The 18877-nt window shown below is 42.4% G+C and overlaps 1 long non-coding RNA gene across 1 annotated transcript; it reads right to left on the bottom strand.

Annotated features, from left to right (window-relative positions):
• Positions 1 to 1861: 1861 nt before the first annotated feature.
• Positions 1862 to 14991, bottom strand: LOC133384361 (uncharacterized). Its single transcript, XR_009762528.1, has 3 exons — positions 14824 to 14991; positions 3770 to 3934; positions 1862 to 1930 (listed from the first exon to the last, which is right to left on the bottom strand). It is a non-coding gene; the product is annotated as an uncharacterized LOC133384361 (long non-coding RNA).
• Positions 14992 to 18877: the final 3886 nt, after the last annotated feature.

The raw sequence follows: 18877 nt of genomic DNA, 5'->3' as shown, positions 1-18877 counted from the left end.
ATACAACATATAATACAGTTTTAACATATAAAACAATTATAATCCACCAACCTACATCTATACACTGTAAACTAAAATTATCTAGGAGACTTGTATGCCCGCTGAAACAACCAAGTTTTCAATCCTTGGTGGAAACCTACCAGGAAGAGGGCATGGCGAAGGTCGCATGGCAGAGAGTTCCAATCCCTTTATTTCCCCCTCCTCCTCCCCCATGGTCAGTTTTACCTATCCTAACCATGATTGCAAGGGAGTAAATCTCATTGAACTCATAAACATGACAATGATCAGACCTGCCTTTCCCTTCCTTCCCCTCTCCTTTCCCTTCCCTCCCCTCTTCCTTCCTCCTCCCCTGCCCACTCCAGCCCTCCCCCCCATGGTCAGTTTTACCTATCCTAAGCATGAGTGCATGAGAGTAAATCCCACCGAACTCAATAAACATGCAAATGATCAAACCTGCAATCCTCTTTCCCTCTCCCTCCTGCCTGCTTCCACCCCCTCCTCCCCTCTGCCCTTCCTTCCCTACCCCTGCCCTTCCTCCTCATCCCCTCCCCATTCCCTGTGGTCAGTTTTACCTATCCTAAGCATGATTGCAAGAGAGTAAATCCCACTGAACTCAATAAGCATGCGAACGATTCATCCTTTCTCAGCTAACTTGCCAAGAGGAGGATTAGGGGGGTGGCATGGGCTTAAATAAGCCCTGATGCCCTTGCGCAGCATACCATGTGCACACTCAGTGCTCAACATGCGACTGCTACCCTCTTCCAACATGGCGACCGGGGCTTCAGCGGAGCAGGACATCCCTGCTAAGTCAGGTAAATGGCCCATCTAGTCTAGCATAATGTCTCCCACAGTGGTGAAGCAGAAGCCCCTGGGATACCCAGGAATAACAACAACAGATTATTATTGTTGTTGTTATTCTTATTCTGCCCTTCACCATTAGGTTCCAGGGTGGGTTACAGAAATTTTAAATACAGTATTAAAAACAATCCAAACATATTACACTCACAGGAATAGAGTGGGTCCTGAAAATACACATCTCAAGTGCTGAAGGCCAGAGTAAAGAGGTGGTCTTTAGAATTTTCCAAAAACTGTACAGCAAAGTTGCTAGACACACCTCTGTGGGTAGGAAGTTCCACAACTTAGGGGCTGACCTCTCTTAGGCCACCATCCCCCAAATTTCTGAGGGTGGTGGAACTACCAAGAAGGCCCCCTCTGCTGATCTTAATACCTGAGAGGGTCTGTAGGGAAGAAGATGGTTTCTTAGATATTTGGGGCCTAAGGCCACCTGAGCCTCCAGTGACAATGTTGGATCGAGGAGTACCTCCAAGCTATGAACCTGCTCTCCCACTATTCATTCCCAGCAACTAGTATTCAGAGTCATGCTGGAGGACGATCTGGAAACCAAATGTTAATTCCATCTCAGTCTAGTTCCCATATATTTCCTGCAAAATTCACATGAACTTTCAAGGTCCCCCCCCTCATTTTTACTTCTCCATTGGTAAGAATGCTTATTAGGCTACAGCAGGTCCTTTGCTATGTATGGAAAGCATGGGAGTGATTCAGTGGTAGAGCATACAGGAGATCCCAGGTTTAATTGCTAGCATCTCCACTAAAAATGGCTGGTAATGATCTCTACCTAATGTTGACCAACCTGGTGCCTTTCAGATGCTTATCATGACTCTTATCAGCCCTAGCCATGTGAAGAAAGGGGAACCCTAACCCCTTTCCATTTTTTATGCTTTTGTTTGAATTTGCTTTATTGTAATTATTAAATTTTTGTAAGCTGCTTTGGAAACCTGCTGAAGGATGGGGTATAAATGAATAAAATGCATACGAATGCATTGGCAATACCTCAAGAAGGGAGCGGGGAGGACTGAGCCTTTTTCTATGATAGTCCTTTCCATAATCTTCTGTGCTCCAATTCAAAACCCTTGAAAAATGAATATAAGAATGAGATGTTGTATGAGGGCCCCTTAATGCCTTTCTCAATATTTTTGAGAAAAGCAGAAAGTAAAATTCATGGGGTAATACAGAATGCTCTGACAACTGATGATCTAAGGACAAGAATGCTATTCAGCATAATGCACCTTATTCTGTTAAGAAGAAAAGTTATTTTTTTCCTTCTGTAAATGAGACAATATGATGGGGAAATTAAATTAAATGGTGATGTTATCCCCCTGGGGCAAAACAATTCCATTCAATAAATTAATTTTACATCACTAGCTCTTTCCTTTCTGGAAGCTGACAGTAATAACCTGACAGCTTAAAGCTTTAATAAACCACAAAAATGGGGAGACTTCCCTCCCTCAAAAAACAGAAAAGAAAAATATAAACGAAGAGGCAATGGTATCAGAGGTATTGCAGCTTTTCTATGTTAATCATAAGGGCAGAAAAAGGGGGCCTGAAAACTGCATTCTTACTTTTGTTAAGTGAGGAAGTGAACCATATTATCCAACAGCTTCTGACAGAATGCAGGTGTTGGTGTTGTAGCAATTCTCTTTCTTCAGTAGGAGCTCAAAGCTGCAGTGACATTTTACATTCAGGCAGTTCTAAGTAAATATTATATGAAAAGGGCAAACATACGGAAGAGACTGCCTGAAATGGCGGCCCTTGTTATAAACAAAGCCACAGCCATCATGCTATGTCAGCTGCAGTCCAAAAGCCAAAAGGCAGTGGTCTTTGCACTCAGAGTCTCAGTATGACATGGTTTCAAAATGTCAATACTCTCTATTAAAGTCTTTCCTGACGACCGGGGAAATCTGGTGGTTCCTCCTCCCTGCCTATAAAGTGCTGCAGTTAGCAATAACATACCAATAGCCTGATCAGGATGATGAAAACTATATTCTGTCCCCACTGTAATGTGAGTAGGAACTCAAGTGAATTAGAAATAGTTGTATGGGGGAATCAGTTGGGGGAAATATTACACCCACACTGGTAAAGAAAATCTTGCAGTAGGAAGGAATGTTGTGCAGGAAGACTTTGGCTGCATTCAGACATGGGGTTTATTGCATTAGTTTTACTTTTTAGAATGGTTGGATTTCTATTTCTAACATTCCTTTCACACTGCAGTACCTGTTGCATTAAAGAACTGTGGCTTTCTGACTGATGTATTGCCTCGTCATGAAATAGTTGGTGTGGTGTGACACAATAATGAATGTCATTGGACATGTCGCTACTCCGCCATCCTTTCCACACATGCACATTTCTACCCCCCCCCCAAAAAAAAACTACAGGAAAGAACTGTATATGACCACATATTTCATCACTTTACTCCTGCGATTTTCTGGGTTAACGGGGTTGCAAACAGTTTTTCTGGAAACAATCAACATGAAAATAAGCACTAAACATACACTGTATTCTGCTAGATTTCCAGAAGTGGCTTTTATGTTGTGTGAAAAATCAAATAATATGTAGAAATTAACGTCAGGAAGGAAACTTTGCGGAAATGGAACAAACTGCTGTCTAAATGCAGCCCTCCTCTTACCTTCCTTCCTTCCTCCCTCAACTGAAAAATTGTGTCCCATTGGAGCAAAGGGTCAGTGCACAGACCAAAACTGTTTAACAAACAAGCAAGCAAACAAACAAACAGAAGGTTGAAGCAGGGCTTTTGATTTTGAAACTTTTAGAGCTTTTTGATTGACTGATTTTTAAATGTCCTGCTACAGTGATACAGGGGATTGTTTCAGAAAAATAATTATTATTTAAAGTATACTTTCAGAACAGTATGAGAGGGATTGGGATGGGACAGGAAAAGAAAGAAGTGCATCACCTGTCTGCCAACGATGTCACAGGTACTGACCAATATGTGCCTCCACACTATGAGTTGTATCCAACACTGTGTAAATAAAGTTCCATCATACAACAGGACTTCTTCCTCTACTTTCACTGTGCATCCCCAACATCTGCTCCATAGGATTTGGCAACCCTCTGAATTCTGAAGGTGCATGGAGAGAGAGAAGAAGAGGAGAAAGTTCCATTACATGAGTGGAAGTCTGTTGTGCGAGCAGAAGAGCAGCATTGGACAAATTTTTGAAGTTACTTTATTTTATTTAGCAAGATTTACATATCATTTGATCAAAAATTTATCTTTAAGCAGTTTACATTAAATGGCACACAATATTCATTCAAAATGGCAATAAAATATACGTTAATAACAGTAGACACGACATTAACAAAATATATACAAAATCAAAGGATTTTAAAAATAAATCTACACAATTAACATTATATGTCTGGGTAGGCTTGCCTAAGCAAAAAAGTTTTTAGCAGATAGTGAAAACAGCACAAAGAAGGTGCTTGCCTTATATTAATAAGCAGGGAGTTCTAGAGAACAGGCACAATCACAGTAAATGATAGATTTCTCACAAGTGCAGAACAAACATTATGTGATGCTTGTAAAAATGCCAGTTTTTCCGATCAAAGCGGTTGAGTGGGCACATATGGAGTAAAGTGATCCTTCAGGTAAACTGATCCCAAGCTGTTGAGGGCTTTATATATTTATTTATTGGATTGATATCCCACCCTTCCTCCTAGTAGTAGCACCTTGAACTTGATCTAGTAACAAATTTATTTACTTAGAAATCATTCTTGCATATTCTTTTTGATTTTTTTATTCTTTCATTTTTAAAAAAAGCTTCTAAACTACACTGAGAATATTTTTGTTGCAATGTAGTCTTGAAATATTGAAAGCAAATAAATATTCCAGATGGTATACCAAAGAGCAATATAACTGGCTAGCTGTGTGTGTTATGGAATTCATTTTCTCAGGAAAAGGAAAACTGTAGGCTTTAATTGGATTAATGGATAAATTTATCAACAGAAAGCTTTAGAAGCTAATTTTAACAGATGAATTTGAAAGTTAAGGACACATTTGATTATTTATTAGGCCATTTTGGATCTGGTATATGTAAAGAGGAATAAAAAGTGTTAAGTGTTATTTATTAAATTGCACATTTCTTGCACACCCTTCAATGCCTCCAAAAGGTATTTTAACTAAAGTGTTCATACACACATTTATTTTAATTTAATTGACTAATCAATCAATTAAAAGGCTAACTAATCATTAAAAAAACTTGGTAGTAAATAGCAAATTGCAATGTTAATGATGAGAAAATGCCATTTTTCTGCAACTGAAGCATTAGCAGAGATAACATTATTTATTTATTTATTGCATTTATATACTGCCCCATAGCCGAAGCTCTCTGGGCAGTTTACAGCAATTAAAAACATTAAAAACAAATATACAAATTTAAAACACATTATTTTAAAAACACAATATAAAAACAATTTTAAAACACATGCTAAAATGCCTGGGAGAACAGGAAAGTCTTGACCTGGTGCCAAAAAGATAACATTGTTGGTGCCAGGTGCACCTCATAAGGGAGATCATTCCATAATTTGGTGCCACCACTGAGAAGGCCCTCTCCCTTGTTGCCAGACTCCCAGCTTCCCTCAGAGTAGGCACCCAGAGGAGGGCCTTAGATGTTGAGCGTAGTGTACAGGAGGGTTTGTGTCGGGAGAGGCATTCCATCAGGTATTGTGGTCCCAAGCCACGTAAGGCTTTATAGGTTAAAACCAGCACTTTGAATCGAGCTTGGAAACATACAGGCAGCCAATGCAAGTGGGCCAGAATCGGTTTTATATGTTCAAACCGTCTGGTCCCTGTTACCAATCTGGCCGCTGCATTTTGCACAAGCTGCAGTTTCTGAACCATCTTCAAAGGCAGCCCCACGTAGAGTGCATTGCAGTAATCTAACTTGGAGGTTACCAGAGCATGGACAACTGAAGCCAGGTTATCCCTGTCCAGATAGGGGGATAGCTGGGCCACCAACCAAAGTTGGTAGAAGGCACTCCGTGCCACTAAGGCTACCTGAGCCTCAAGTGAAAGAGATGGTTCTAGGAGAACCCCCAAGCTATGAACCTGCTCCTTCAGGGAGAGTGCAACCCCATCCAGGACAGGTTGGACATCCACCATCCAGTCAGAAGAACCACCCACTAACAGCATCTCAATCTTGTCTGGATTGAGCCTCAGTTTATTAGCCCACATCCAGTCCATTGTCACAGCCAGGCACCGGTTCAGCACATTGACAGCCTCACCTGAAGAAGATGAAAAGGAGAAATAGAGCTGTGTGTCATCAGCATACTGATGGCAACGCACTCCAAAGCTCCGGATGACTGCACCCAACGGTTTCATGTAGATGTTGAACAGCATGGGGGACAGAACTGACCCCTGTGGAACCCCATACTGGAGAGTCCAGGGTGTCGAGCAATGTTCCCCAAGCACCATCTTCTGGAGCTGACCCGCCAAGTAGGAGCGGAACCACCACCATGCAGTCCCTCCCACTCCCAACTCAGCCAGTCTTCCCAGAAGGATACCTTGGTCAATGGTATCGAAAGCCACTGAGAGATCAAGGAGAATCAACAGAGTCACACTCCCCCGTCTCTCTCCCGACAAAGGTCATCATACCAGGCAACCAAGGCTGTTTCCATGCCAAAACCAGGCCTGAAAACTGACTGCAATGGATCCAGATAATCAGTCTCATCCAAGAGTGTCTGGAGCTGGCCTGCAACCACTCGTTCCAGGACCTTGCCCAGGAATAGAACATTTGCCACTGACCTATAGTTATTAAAATTTTCTGGGGCCAGGGAGGGTCTCTTTAGGAGTGGTCTCACTACCACCTCTTTCAGGCAGCCATGGACCACCCCTCTCGCAGAGAGGCATTAATCACCTCCCTGGCCCAGCCAGCTGTTCCATCTCTGCTAGCTTTTATTAGCCAAGAAGGGCAAGAATCCAGCACAAAAGTGGTTGCACGAACCTGTCCAAGCATCTTGTCAATGTCCTCAAGCTGCACCATGAAACTCATCCAAGAAATCAGGACAAAATTGTGCTCTGGATACCTTGTTTGGTTCACCTGCCATAACACTGGAGTCTAAGTCCTGGCAGATGCCAAAGATTTTCTCCTGGAAATGCCTAGCAAATTCATTACAGCAGGCCTCAGGTGGTTCTACCATGTCCCTGGGGCCAGAGTGTAATAGCCCCAGGACTATTCTGAAGAGCTCCGGTGGGTGGCAGATTGATGATTTGATAGTGGCAGCAAAATATTGTTTTCTTGCTGCCCTCATTGCCCCTAAATACAGCTTACCATAGGCACTTACCAGTGTATAACTGCATTCACTAGGAGTTCATCTCCATCTGCACTCAAGTGGTCTCCTATATTGTTTCCTCACTCACAGCTCTGGGGTATACCATGGAGCTGTACGAACTCTAAACAGGAGAGGGCACTCAGGAGCAATCATGTCAGCCACCCAGGTCATTTCTGTATTCCACAATTCAACCAGGGTTTCTACAGGAGCACCAGCCCCATCAGCCGGAAAACTCCCCATAACCCCTTGGAAACCATCCAGATCCATTAGTCTCTGGGGGCGGACCAACTTAATAGGTCCCCCACCCTTGCAGAGGGGAAAGGCCACTGTAAGTCTAAACTTCAGCAAGCAGTGATCTGTCCATGACAGAGGGACTGATGTAAGGCCCCCCACATTCAGATCACCATCTCCATGTCCAGTTGCAAAAACCAAGTCTAGAGTGTGTTCTGCTACATGTGTTGGGCCAATGGTATATTGGGACAGTCCCATGGTTGTCATGCAGACCATGAAATCCTGAGCCGCCCCGGATAAGGTGGCCTCCACATGGATGTTGACATCCCCCAGAACCAACAATCTGGTGGATCTCAACAGTACACCCGAGACCACCTCCGTCAGCTCAGCTAGGGAGTCTGTTGGGCAGCGGGGTGGGCGGTACACCAACAGAATCCCCAGTCTGTCCCGCTGACCCAACATAAGGTGCAAACACTCCAGACCAGTAGTCACATGGACAGGGTGCTTGCAGAGGGAGATGGAGCTCCTATAGACCACAACGCTCCCTCCCAACCTTCAGATCTACCCTGATGCTGAACCAGGTACCCTGGCAGGAATAGCTGGGAGAGACTGACTCCTCCCTGCTCACCCATCCAGGTCTCGGTTATACATGCCAGATCGGCTACCTCATCCACAATTAAATAAAAAATGAGCGAGATCTTATTGTGCACTGATCTGGCGTTTAGGAGCAGCATCCAGAGGTCTGAGAGCTGGCTGATAGGGCAACCAGCAAACCTGCGGGTGTGGGGTGGACCGGAACAAGGCACAGTCGTTAACTGGCTGGGCCACATTCCCCTTACCTGGCAAGTCCTCCTCACAACACCATATCTCCCTCTACCCATCACTACACTAATTGGGGGGCCCTCAAGTCCCCCTACTTGGCTCTGAGTCCTCTCTCCCAGGCACATAACTCAAGCCCCACAAGCCCCACAAAAAGCCAGACAATCTGCAAAGCAGGAGCCATCTCAGCCAGCTAGCTTATCTATCCCCTACAGGGAAGGGAAAGGTGGACAAAATCAGCAACAGCTGGCTGAGTACCTGGGGGCCTGGTCCTGCAAGGCGTGACAACCTGCAGTGCAGACGTCTAACAGGGAGAGGGTGGTGGTGGTAGCTGAGCAGCAGTAAGAGATTTGATCCTCCATACCAGCCTTTCCCAACCAGTGTGCCTCCCGATGTTGTTGGACCACAACTCCCATCTTTCGTGACCATTGGCAATGCTGGCTGAGGCTGATGGGAGTTGTGGTCCAACAACAACTGGAGGCACACTGGTTGGGAAAGGCTGCTTCATACCATCACTCATTCCCTGTGTAATAAAGCAATTATCTGAAAAGTCTATACAAATATCTCATGCCGTATAAGACAATGGCTACCACTATTGATGGCTACATGGAAAGTCTAAGTTCAGCAATAGCATGTTATTGAACACCAGTTGCTGGGGAGAACATAAGAATGTAAGAAGAGCCTGCTGGATCAGGCCAGTGGCCCATCTAGTCCAGCATCCTGTTCTCACAGTGGCCAACCAGGTGCCTGGGGGAAGCCCACAAGCAGGACCCGAGTGCAAGAACACTCTCCCCTCCTGAGGCTTCCGGCAACTGGTTTTCAGAAGCCATGAGAGAGGATTATCACCTTCATGTCCTGCTAATTGGCTTTCCCAGGCATCTGGTTGGTCACTGTGAGAAACAAGATGCTGGACTAGAAGGATCTCAAACATGCCTTTTAAAAAATGTTCTTCCATCTCAAGATACATTAACTATATTTAATAAACATATAAATATTAGGAAATTACAGGTCCCAAAATATCAACACTTTGAAAATCTTCTAGCCGTTTGCTCAAGAATATGTGGATTTTAAAAAAATTATATGGATTGTAATATGATTATAAGCTGCTTTCATGCTCTTTTAGGCTGAAAGGTGGGTCATCAGTATTTCAAATGAAATATGAAATTGAAATAAAAATATCCCACTAGGCTGCATTGAGTTTTCTTCTGAGCAAAAGTATGGAGACACAGAGCCATAGCCCAGAAACATTCTGGATGAAAGATGCTACCTGACTGCATAGTTTCTGCAACGTGACTCTAAGAGGAAAGAAAGGACTCAAACTTTATTTTTAATCCTCAAAGCCAAGCCCGCAAGTACAAATATTAACCCTTTGCCCTCGAATAGGCTCTTTTCTCATTCTTCTCATAAAAACTTGGTTTCTCCGAAAGTATTTTACAGCGGTGACAAAAAGCACTCTGACAGATTCCAGTAGAACACTGTGAGAAAAATCTGGGAAGACAGCCAAATGAAGAACAATTTGCCTTTCTGACCCACTCCAAGATATGACATCATCTCTTGTACTTTGGTGTGGCCACAGAGGAGAAAAAACCCCAACCTCAATAATATCAAGCCAAAGGTATAATACAACTTATAGCTGTTCTTTCCATTTTTCATTTTTTAAAATGGTACCAACAAGTAATTTGAAAATGCAGATAGTCTGTTATATGGAATAATAAAGAATTGCCTGATCCCCCCCCCATCACACATAGTGGTTCTACTTTAGGTACCTTCTCATCCTACTTTTGGAACATGGGAGCTACTACAGCACAATTCTTCTCTGTGTTTCTTGGCTAATACCAGAGGCTCTGAGCATCATGTGAGGAGACCCATGCAGTAGCTCTGCACCCTACCAGCAGCATCACCCATTCTAGAAAATGGAGGCAATCTGGATAGAACCAATATCTGAACAAGGCACCAATGTTTAACAATATGCCCCAGTCTCATGCCAACAGGACAGGTTTTTAAAAAGTGCTATTATTCAATAGCCTCGTTAGCTGTGCTGTATAATGATGAACTGGAAATTGTATTTACTAAGCTACCAAACTGTTAAGATTAGTGAATAATTGCCCTCTCTCTCTCTCTTTTAACCTAACCAGAGAAAAGATAAAACTGTTTATCAGTTTCAAAGCAGCAATCATTCTCTCCTGTTAATGCTTTTGATAAAATGTAAAATCACTGATATTGCAAAGATATTCTTATGCCATTACTACTATTACAGAATCAAACCTCTGGTAAGAGTTTTAACTTAGCCTAAAGGGGCAAGAACTGGCATCAGAATTCAACTGTGTGTTATGTGAAATCAGCTGAGTAACCTTGCACAACTGGTTAACACCATGTTCCAAAGAGAGAGAGAGCCACCCTCCCAACACGGGCATCACCAGAGTTGACCTGGGCAACCCTGGGGCAGGGCAGAGTGGCGGTGAGGTCAGGTCTTCCCAGTCAGACTGGTGGGTCCACTGGATTGGCCCTGCTAGCACATTTGCACAGCAGTGACCTTGTCACCATCCCAGTCCCACGCAGGCAAGCTGTAGTGGTTCTGGTGTCAGGAAAGTGGCTTCATGGCTCTGCCCTACCACACCAGCTGCTGCTGGCTGCTGGTCACAGATTCATTAGAGAAAATACCACCCCTTTGTGACAATTCCTGCTCAGAGTCATTACAGCAGCCTGCCTCAACTTGTTGCTGGGCTTGGGCTGGTTGGAGTCCAACGTATCTGGAGGGCAGGCAGGTTAGGGAAGGCTGCTGTAAGGACCCTGAGCAAGAATGGTTCATAATGCCTGGGTTTGCCTCCAAGACTTCCCTCAAAAGGGAGCTGCAGCCAATTATGGCTCCCCCGTGAGCCTACCTGTGCAATCCTTTGCTTTACACACTTTACCTTTTTAAGTATACACGTGAGCCATTTTAGATGTACAACTTAAAAGTACACTTGTGCTAATGATGAATGCTTTGGATTGCAATCTAAAAATGTGAACATTCAAATTATGTTTGGGAAGAACACAACCCGTTCCCTGCCTGAGAAGAGCAATGTATAAACTGGTTGCAATATCAAAGAGATTATACAAGATTATGTTGTTACCGTAACAAGATGAACAGCAGGTCAACCCATCCTGTGTATTGTTTGTAACCCAACAAAAACAAATGACAAACCAACATAATCTAATTGGCAGATGAGAGAATTAGAATAGGTAGGACTCTGCAGGCTATATGAGCAGAAACCCCTACTGGTCATTGCAAGGGGAACATAAATACATTTAAGTACCAAGAAATTTCCATTGTTCTTAAATGTGGTTAATTTTTGTCTGGATTTTACATCTTCTATTTATAATATGCGATTCCAAGATTAATTTAATGGATTTGGAAAAGAAAGGTCAGCAGTGATGCTACAAAAAAAGTGTTACATAGCTTGATAAGGTTTCAACTTCTGCCTGCAACAATTCATCGTCTCAGTCCTCCTGACAAATGACATAATAAAGAACAAATTCGATCAGATCTCGGAAGATTCTTCTTTTCTTTCCTTTTCTTGTCTGTCCCCTCTCCCCTTGCCAGTTTGGGCTACTCAGCTCCTTGACCTCTGCAGCCTTTTCTCCTTTCCAAATTATGAACATGTTAATATCAAGCCAGGGGTGGGGAGGGAGAAGAAAGCCTGGTTAGATTAACTAGCATACTGTCATCTTTAATCTTCACAAGTATCTGATCGACTGGCTTTCAGCTAAACACTTCTGACTGAAATTAAGACATCAAATAATATTAAATGGCAGATGAACAGATCCTCTCTTTTTTTAAGAAGCAACTTGAGCTACGGCTTATACTGATGAATTTAGTAGGCATTCATGTGTGAAACCATTAACTAGGGAGGTTCAGGAGATCCTCCCCCAAATGGGGGCTATGAAGCTATGCAAGCTAGCTCTGCTCCCCCCCCCGACTCCCTATGCTCCTAGAAGCCACACTGACACCCATTCTCACATTTGGCACAATGGAAAGAGGCTCTACACATGTACCAGCATAGTGCATAGAGTTTCTCCATGGGAGGGATGGATCCTGACTCAAAGTATACACATAGAACCCCTTTTCAACAGTACAAAATGTGTAGATGGAGGGGGCATAGGCACTGGGTATGTTGGGGGTGGGACTAAGTAGAGTGGTCCAGCAACCCCTTATTTGCTGCTTGAATATGGGTGGGTGGGTGAGCATCACCCGAACCCCACTACGGTCTCTCCTGCCTAAGACCAAAGAATCCAGATTGAATTGTCAATATATTGTAATGTTTTGGCATATAGCAGAGCAGCAAGCAACCTTGCCTTCTAACGCAGAATGCATTCTTGCGCTATTCTGTCTCTCCCATGCAGGGATGGAAAGATCTGTCAATTTCGGTTCTCTCAGTTTCTCACTTTTCTAATGTTAAATTCAGTTCTCTACATTTCTACAGCGAGCTGAGAATATTTAAAGAAAAAATCCTCATGAAAATTCTCCACCATTTTAGTGCAAATTTCTCCAAATAAACACATTTTTAGGCAGTTTTGACATTTTTGCAAGCCATTTCTCATCATGTCATGCCTTTTTGCATGTTATTTTCACTTAGGGTTGCCAGGTTCCTGTCCTGAGACTGATCTTGTAGCTTTAGGAGAAGAGAAAGTCAGCCAAGTGCAGGTGTTCTTGCAACCCTGTAATGGGAAAAACCACAAGGTGGAATTCTCCCTTCCCCCTGCACTACTTTTAAAGATACAGAAGACCTCTTGGTTGCCAGGCCCAGTCTAAGAGGTCTTTTGTATCTTTAAAAGTTGTAGAGGGGGAAGGGAGAATTCCACTTTGTGGTTTTTCCCATTACAGGGTTGCAAGAACACCTGCGCTTGGCTGACTTTCTCTTCTCCTAAAGATACAGGATCAGTCTCAGGCCCTGAACATGGCAACCCTATTTTCACTCATATATTTATTTTTATGCACACTTTCCCCTAATATATGCATTTTTGTAAATATTGTTTAGTTGGCAAACTGCATCTCAAAATTCTAATAAATGCAAATTTTGAAGGATGGCTGTAATTTGGTTCTCATATTGTTTCAGAAAGTGCAAATTTGATCAATCCTGCTTGAAATGCGAACTGAATTGAAATTCTCACCCATCCCTACTTCCATGCTCACCTTCTCCCACTTCATTGCAAAAAGAAATGAAGTTTTCCAAGCCTTTTTGTTTTAATAATACAAAGAGATAAATGGTAATACAAATATCAGAAATGCACTGACTGAAATCTCAAAACATTTTGTTGAAGAGGGATCATCAACCAGTTTGTTAAATAGGCTGAACAACAACAAAGCATAAACAAAGTATATCCAATACCTGATGTTTTCCAAAGTCACATTATATTAATTAATTATATTAATAACATTGCTCACAGCTGCTCGAAGTCTGGATTCGCATGAGCATGTTCTAAAATTATGAACACATGAGCACAAAATAAGAACCCTGCCCCATTACATCAAAGATCCACCTGATCTAGAATCCTGTTTCCCACAATGAACATCCAGATGAAGGCAATGACATTAATAGTAATTGATTGTGTCTACTCACCAAATAACCAAATCTTGTGACAGCAAATTCCATATATTAACTATGCATGACCTGCAGATAGACCTACATGAACCCTATTGTGAAAAGATTCATCATTATCACCCCTCCTCTTCCTATCACCATACATATCACAAATGTTATATTCTGGATTTATTATATTCTAGATTTATTATATTATATTCTATATTCTAGTGGGGCACATAAACCAGAGCAGAATGGTGTGTAGCAAACTTATTCACAAGAAATGGCTTCAATACATATCTTTTCCTTGAGGTGATTTCCTAAAGTCCCCACTTGGTGGTTAGTGGTGAAGGTGGTTGCTTTAAGAATTGCACACCAGTCCTAAAATAATAATAATAATAATAAAAATCTTAATATTTTCCCTATTAAATTTGCAATGGGTACAAACTATAACAGCAACCAGAGTCAGCAGGTGGGGATACTTTGTGAATATTGCCAACTAAAAAGATGTTATCTCCATATTCTCATAAATTTTTAATTTAATATTATTATTTGAAGGGGTGGGAAGAACAGACCTCTGTAAATAAACATTTTTCTTAAAAGTAAGCTCTGTATTAAGGATCTACTTTATTGGCTGAGGGACTTTTGTGCCTCCTTACGATATATCACAAGCAGTGCTGAAGACCTGGCTAACCAACATTAATACGCATTTCCCTCCATGGATTTGTCTAAACTTTTATGCTTGAACCCATTAAACACCATTGAAGCAGAAGCCTATTACCTCAACATGTTTCAATACATTCCATTTTCCTATACACACTTACCAGGGAGTAGGTCCCATTGAACACAATGGGTCTTAATTATGAGTAGACATGTGTAGGATTGCCCTGTTAGCTATGGATGTGTTTTGTGAAAAATTTCCTTGTATCTGCCCTGAATTTACTGCCACTCAGTTTCATTATGTGACCCCTGACTTCCGCTACTGAAAGAATGAAATAATTGCTGTAGTCTCTGCATTCACCCTCTTAAGTCTGCATCCCGCTTTTGCTCCAGATCGCATTGCTTTTACCTGACAAGCCATTTGTTCCATGTTTGTTTGTTTCCCACTATCTTCTGCTTTTATCCGGTTTGATAGTTTCCCAGGCAAAAATATCACTATTGTTAATGTTATTTATAATGTCCTCATAGCAGTGGGGAGTAGGGTTGCCAGGTTCAGGGCCTGAGACTGATCCTATATCTTTAGGAGAAGAGAAAGTCAGCCAAGTGCAGGTGTTATTGCAACCCTGTAATGAGAAAAACCACAAGGTGGAATTCTCCCTTCCCCCTGCACAACTTTTAAAGATACAGAAGGCCTCTTGGAGGCTGTGCCTGGCAACCAAGAGGTCCTCTGTATCTTTAAAAGTTGTGTAGGGGGGAGGGAGAATTCCACCTTGTGGTTTTTCTCATTACAATGTTGCAAGAACACCTGCACTTGGCTGACTTTTTCTTCTCCTAAAGATACAGGATCAGTCTCAGGCCAAGGACCTGACAACCCTAGTGGGAAGAGCAGCTGAAAGGAAATGAGGGGGTGTTTTTGTGTGTGATTGCAAATAAGATGAGTGAAAAGGGGAAAGGAATGGGAATCACCAAAGGACAATCTTAACTTTGAGCATCCTTTCCTGGACTTGCTGGGAGGATGGAAGGGCATTTAAAGGGTTAATAATAGAAAGGCATGCCTAGAGAATCTCCTCAATTTGGCCACTGACTCAATGGCTAGGTTAAGGAGATTTTTTAGGCTTGTATTTTAATTTCTAGTATTAACCATTTAAATGCTGTAATTCCAGACAGGTTGGGGTTTGTTTTTTTTCTAGCAGAGGCCAGGTTTGACTTGATGGTGCACAATGCCTACCTGTTCTTCAGTTCCCAACCAGCTGCACAGCCAAGCAGAGGATGCTTGGCCGGCCCTTATAATCATCTTGAAGTTGGCATAGAGTCAAAAGCTGATAGGCAAGCATTTGGGTGAGACAGCTCAACAGCTACGCTGGAAGAAAAACAGCTGCCATGATCATGGTTTGATTGAGAGCACTTTTACGTACAAACACATGGACAGCGAGAAACAAGGGGAGGCAGAGAAATGTCTGAGGAATCAGCCTTTACAAGAGCAAAACAAATGAGTCCAAATGTTTTCCTTGCCTCTTTTCTTACCATTCATTCCCTCCTCTCTCTTTTCCTTCCATCCCATCCACCCACCCTTTGTCTTGGTATTTGATCCTTCCCCCACCATCAGAGAAAGCAGAGCATGCTAGTCATTTTCACTTTGGTAAAGCAAAGACAGGCTGTTAGCTATGTGTGTCTGTATTTAAAATTAGATGTTGGGAACAGCTAGAAATGCTTACAGAATTCAGGATTGGTATGGCAGAGATAATGAGCTGTAAACTATTGGGGAATTCCTTGTCAGTTTCACATAGGGTATAATTACACTATGGAATTCACTCCCACAAGAGGCAGTGATGGTCACCACTTGGATGGCTTTAAAAGAGAATTAGGCAAATTCATGGAGGAATGCTATCAATGGCTACTAACTCTGATGGCTATGTTCTGTCTCCATAGTTGCAGGCGCTATGCTTCCAAATACCAGTTGCTGGAAACCACAGGAGGGGAGTGCTCTTGCACTCAGGTGCTGTTCACAGGCTTCCCACGGGCAACTGGTTGGCCACTGTGACAACAGGTTGCTGGACTATGGGCCATTGGTGAGATCCAGCAGGCTCTTCTTGTGTTCTTATGTAACTTTGAACTTAGTGAATTTCTTGTCCATCTCTACACCACACCTGCGCTACAACCAACCCTAGAAGGCATAGCAGCCAAGATAATCTAAAACCAACAGCAGCAAGGAATGGGTGAATATCAATTTTGGTTTCTCCCAGTTTTTCGTTTTTCTAAACTTTCCAATCTAATTTTCCAACAAGAAGTTGCACCTAAAAGAGAGTGTAATATAGATACTAGGTGAGCCCCTCTGCAGAAGGCATTCCATAAATACATTGTCACTGATGAAAAGGCCTTGTGCCTGCCTGGTAACCGCCTCTATTAAGCAGGAAAACCCTTAATTTCTTCTCTGGCACTGTCAGCTTTGTCAGAATTGATGAGCTACTTGGGAGACTGAGGAATAGTGAGGAAAACAGGCAATCTGCATGATCAGAGATGACAGTGGTGTGACCATCCATTTGACATGGACATTCCTTGTGTACAGCCTTGTGTATGCAACCAGCTGCCACAAGCAGGGATTTAAAGGCTAATGACCAGGATCCCAAAGGCTACTCTGGTTTTTTTTATTTAGAATGCTTATACATCCCACTTCATGGCCCCATGGATTAATCAAAGTGGCTTAAAAAGTTTTGCACAGTCAAATCATGGCTGAATTTTGTATTGAGTCAGAAATTACAAAGTGTCCATATGGTGTCAGGCTCGTTCAAACAGCTGATTTCCTGCCCTTACCATTAGTCTTCCCTGGAATCACCTACTGACTACTAGACAGCAGCTCCTATCAAAGTTGTTTGGGATAATGAAGTGTGGCTGACCAGCAGGAATTCATGCAGTCAGTAATGACAATAGTCTGCTTGCCATTGGCCACATTCACACCAGACATTTATTCCACTTTTATTCCACTTTAAACAGTCATGGCTTCTCCCAAAGAATCATGTTAAGGGTGCTGAGAGTTATTAGGAGACCCCTGTTCTCCTCACAGAGCTACAGTTTGGCAGAGTGGTTTAACAGTCATTTCCTCTTCCCAGAAAACTCTGAGAATTGTAGCTCTGTGAGGAGAACAGGAGTCGCCTAACAGCTTTCAGCACCCTTTATGAACTACACTTCCCATGATTCTTTGGGGGAATCCATGGCTGTTTAAAGTGGAATAATAGTAGAATAAATGTCTGGTGTGAATGTGGCCATTGTCATGTATCAGGCTAATCCTACTTATCCTACTAAGGTCCTCTGAGGCAAGGAAGAGTTGTCCAAGGACTTAGGCACTGTGAGAAAAATTGGGGTCTTCAAATGAAGGACAGCACAGTTATCAGCAGCCAATGGCATGGTGGGGCTGCACCACTCACCTGATCTCCCTCCAGATGAGTTGCTGCAGCAAACTGGGTGGGGTGGGGTGGGGTGGGGTGGGGTGGGGTGGGGGAGAAAAGGCACCAAGGTCAGTGCAATGCAAATTTGCCACTAGACAACCCATGACAGAGTAGCAATGCACAGCAATGCAGGGAGATGAAATAACAGAAATTCCTAATTTGAAAAAGATAAGATGCCCAGAAAGCATTCTCTTTTTCTTTGTATCTCACATTGCCTCCAAGGTGTTTAAGGGAGTATACAAAGTTTTCATCTTATCAACACAACAACCCTGTGAAATAGATCATGCAGAAAGTTAGTGATTGATCCAAGGTCACCTAGTGAGATTCATGGCTAAATGGGGATTTGAATGTGGGACTCCCTGCTCCTGATCTGATACTTTAGTCACTTACACCACACAGGTTAAAAATGATTAAAATAGACCAACATCATAATAGTTTATAGATTGTCCTCTGGTATCAAGAGGCCATGAAATCAACTGAATATTTAAACTTTTGTTTCCCATTATTTATTAGTGCAATTTAAAGACAGAGGGTCAAGCAGCAGAACTGTAAATATATATCTGTCAAATAACACTTATCCCCTGAAATGTATGCCTGTTTGAATACTATTACAAAGAAATATCTGAAATAAAATATCAAGCTGTGTAGAGAGCAACCTGCCTTTACTGAAAACATGCATGGGTCTTTTTTTATGCCTTAATCTGACTGATCTTTTAAAAGAAATAAAAGTCTACCGTCTTCAAATATCAAAAAGTGACCCATAAATGGAAACAGCAGGGCATGTTTGAAACTTAGACTTGCAATCCTGTAAAATATTCAACAAACTTTCTGAAGAAAAGGAAACATTGGACAGCAGCTTCTACGAGTATGATTCCTTTTTCATGCCATGAAATTATTACCTAACGTTTGCTGCAGAGAGGCTGCAGGCAAGTGCTGAACATAAGAGACTCTGAAATCCAAGAAGCAACATGGGAAGGCTAGGATTTTTTTAGCAGTGCTGCAGTGCTCATGGAACATGAG

Source organism: Rhineura floridana, chromosome 4 (assembly GCF_030035675.1).
Source record: "Rhineura floridana isolate rRhiFlo1 chromosome 4, rRhiFlo1.hap2, whole genome shotgun sequence".
In the NCBI taxonomy this organism is placed as follows: Eukaryota; Metazoa; Chordata; class Lepidosauria; order Squamata; family Rhineuridae; genus Rhineura; species Rhineura floridana.
This window is presented reverse-complemented; position numbering and strand designations above follow the sequence as displayed.